The sequence below is a fragment of the Suricata suricatta genome, chromosome 6, assembly GCF_006229205.1.
Source record: "Suricata suricatta isolate VVHF042 chromosome 6, meerkat_22Aug2017_6uvM2_HiC, whole genome shotgun sequence".
NCBI lineage: Eukaryota > Metazoa > Chordata > Mammalia > Carnivora > Herpestidae > Suricata > Suricata suricatta.
Window position 1 is genome coordinate 15073201 of NC_043705.1, and position 3920 is coordinate 15077120.

Sequence of the window (3920 nt, forward strand, 5' to 3'; positions counted from 1 at the left end):
TGTTGTTTGCACTTTGAACATGTGTTTCTCTTCAAGGGAAAACTTATTTTGAAAGAAAGTCATTCTCCATGTTGTTTTCAGGATTAAATTAAAAGGATGTTTTTTAGTAAAGACAGCCAAACTTAGAGGGTGAGTGAAGGAAAGAAAGTTATTTGTGTTTATTTTTAAACTAAGCATGGTATAAAAATTGAGTGTTTAGCTTAACTCTCCCTATCATGAACAAAAGTTCATAGTCCTCACATATAGCAACAACAACCAACTTATTTTATGTTTGGAATAGATGTGGACTAGTTCTGAATTCTGTTTTTTCATCATTGGCATCAATTGTGATAGAAGAGAGGCTTTTCAGGCCCTATTACATTTGTAAGATTTTGTAAGTGATGTGATTACACTACTGATGCGTGGAATTTACTTTATTTGGTGCTCAAATTTATTTTCTCCACTTTGAGATTGCTCCATCCTGCAGTTTCGCAGGTCTCTGCTCAGATGTCATTCCATCAGGGAGAGCTTCTCTGACCTGCCTTTGAAAACATCAACTGGTGATTCCTCCCTTCTTGCTTGTTTTTTCTTCTTTGACTTCTGCCATCCTAAAGCTACTATATACTAAGCACTGCTCAAGGTTGGGACATGGCAGAGAAGAAAACAAAGATTTTGCACTCACAAAGGTGGGGAGACTGACAGATATAGCTTGAGCAGTGCTTAGTATATAGTAGGTGGTCAGTTAATATTTGCCTTTTGAATACATATGCTTAAATATATGAATAAGTACTTTGAATGGATAATCACGGGAATATACAAGCTTTCTCGGTTTATTAATTACTCCTGTAATTGAAGAGCTGCAGCTCTCAGTTAGGAATATATTAGAAGAATCCAAGTGAGAGAGAGATAGGATGGCTTGGACTTGGGCAGTTACAATGGAGAATGAAAATGGGAGAGAAGGTAATGTCTGATTATAGAGGAGAAGGTATGAATTAATGTTCTATCAAAAGTATGAGAATAACTGAAGTAAGAAACCAATATAAACCCTCAGTAGCCTTAGGAGCCTGTTTGAAGTCCGTTATCATTAAAGTGAGAGCAAGCAGCATAGCCATTTGAATTTTCATTTCTGTGACCTGTTTTTTGGCCATAAGTATTTGCGCCTGGTAATATTTTTGTTTCTGACTTGTAGGAGCTCTTCATATGCTCAGGAAATAAACCCTTTGCCTATCGTGGTTTGCAATAACAAAAAATTTTCATTTTATTGTTTGTCTCTTGACTTTGATTTTTTTCCAAACAATATTTGATTTTATTCATGTAAAAAATGTCCGATCTTTAACCTCTAACTGGTTATGATAGGTATGTGTGAAGACTGTGAATTTCTGTATATTGTATCAAATCTCACTGTTTTTAATAGTTATCCCATTATTTCTCTTGCATTTTTTCCAGGCTCAGAAGTATATCATTTTAAGATAGTGATCATTTTCTTGCTCTTAATTTTTGTAGCACTCTTTCTCTTACCTAATCGGAATGGCCAGTACCTCCAGGTAACATAAAATACTAGCCGTGAGGGTGGCCCTCCTGTCCCTGACATTAATGGGAATGCTTCTGTTTTCTCTTTAGATGCAGGTAGAAATGTCTTATGGTGTTAAGACCTATTCCTCTTATGAAGGTGTATTTTTGTAAATCAAGAATGGATGTTGAATGTTATCAACTACCTTTCAAGGATTTATGAAAATGATCTATGTGATTTTTCTCTTTTGTTCTTCAAAGGCTTAGTGGTTAAAATAACGCTGAGAAAAAATTCAGCCTGGTGCATTTTGACAACATTCTCTTTGTTTTCTATATTATTTTATTTCTATTTTCACATGAACAATTTATATATACCTTTTTATAAGTGATATATTCATATATATATTCATGATATATTTTATTTGCAGAGTTAAACAGTGTAATCTCTGATTTTAAAAATGACCTCTGCACATTTGGGGTAATTCACCATCAACCTTTAAAAATAGAACAGCCAATTGTTTTACCAATAAATTAGGTTTATTTAGGAATAGCAGTATTGCAATTCGGAACACACAAGCTATGGCAAACCATAGGCAAGTCCAGAGATCGAAAGAAAGGAACGTTACTTTATAGAGAAAAGGAGAAAACTGAGAGGCGCTACTTTTTGTACACAAGTCCATTGGAAAGAAGTGATAATTCAGGAGGTGATGACTTCTGATTGACTCGGTTGCACTCTTTTCTTATTGTCTGGACATGTTGCTGGGTGAGGACAAATCCTTCCTCTCTCCTAACGCAGGTTGGTGGGCTTCTTCCTGTGGGGATCCCCAGGGCATGAGAGCTCCCCCTTCTGTCCTCCAGTGGCATCTTAAACGAGGCTGCTGCTTTTCCTCCGTGCCACAGCTCTTTCGTCGTATTTCGCATATCTGTTTTACACTTTCTAGATTCATTAATGGTGTGCACAAGTAGGATACATAGTTTTCCCTTTGCACTCTCTTTCAACTATATCCTGTGGACTCTGACACATCGCGATTTCTCTGCTACTGGTTTTATCTCTTTTTCTCGTTTTTCAGTTGTTTTAGTGTGTGTGGGTGTGTGTGTGTGTGTGTGTGGGTGTGTGTGTGTGTGTGTGTGTGTGTGTTTCCCCCACTGCTATTTTGGAATTTCTCTTGGTAACTACCTTTTAAAGTGAATATTTTCCTAAAATCTAAATTAATTTCATTACACCTACCAGAAGGACACATGGGCCTCATAAGTTAGTTCACTTTTTTTATCTTGCATGTATTTGTGTCCAGTATTTTAACTCTCCTTTTAATTTTTATCTACAAATTAGACAATATCAGTATTGTTTTATACAGTGTTTATGTAGATCTCCTCACATGCTTACAGCTTCTGTGTTCATCACTTTTCTTCATCTCTGATGTTATTTCTAGTAATATTTTCCTACTTTCTTAAGTACATATCTTTCAACGTTGTATTAGTGAGGCTCTTTCAGTGGTGAACTTTCTAACTGTTTGTCTGTCAAAATAATGTCTTTATTTTAATCTCTTTCTAGTCGAGTAACAAACCGTCGCTAATTATCTTCTTCCATTACTATGAAAATATATCATTGTTTTCTGACCTCGTTTCTAATGCAAGACAGCTGTCAATCACATTGTCATCCTTTTAAGGCAACTTTTGTGTGTCTGTCGTTGATTCTCTGATCATATGAAATATCCATATCTTTTAATAGAGGCTGTCGTTAAAATCGTAATTCTATATGCACACTTGGAACTCTGTTGCTTTAGAGGGTGTGTCAGCAAGCATTTCCGGCCGCTGTGCAGCTTATCTCTGACAGCTACCTGACTGTGGAGTTGTAGCGCAAAAGCAGCCACAGATAATATGTAAGCAAATGGCTGTATTTCATTAAACTTTATCTGCCAGAACAGGTGGCAGGCTGGGTTCGATTTCAACCCCTGCTTTTGAGACTCTGTTCTGAATGATGATTACACTAACATATCTCTTCTTCCTTTCAGCATCCTTTCCTCCACTGCTGGGTGTTAGTTTAGTTTTATCTATAAATCCCAGAATAGACAGATGCATATATTTATCAGCTTTAAATTACATGTGTTTAAATGAAGTTGCTTTTACAACACCAAAGACTTAATCATCCATTTCATATATAAAAGGTAGCTACTTTTTTGCATGGACCTCAAGTATATTGTAGTATAGAGGTGGAATTTAAGGAAAGGTATTAAGCAGGCTGTGTTGTAGCTTATGGGCAAGTAATAAATTGTATCATGTATCTTGAATGTATCATAGATAAGCTGCTATATAATGATTTCCACTTCAGATAGCTGTGAAATTAGGTGATTAACTAGTTGTTACTTAACCTTCTAATTTCTGTATAAGTCTAATTACATGAAATAGAAGTTGGAGTTCTGATTTTTTACTTT

The 3920-nt window shown here is 35.7% G+C and overlaps 1 long non-coding RNA gene across 1 annotated transcript in view; it reads right to left on the minus strand.

Moving 5' to 3' along the window:
* Window positions 1–2028: 2028 nt before the first annotated feature.
* The window catches only part of LOC115294525, a 4985-nt gene continuing 3093 nt past the window's right edge, over window positions 2029–3920 (minus strand). The window contains exon 3 of the long non-coding RNA XR_003909932.1: window positions 2029–2300. This is a non-coding gene — a long non-coding RNA (uncharacterized LOC115294525). The remainder of the gene's footprint in view (window positions 2301–3920) is intronic.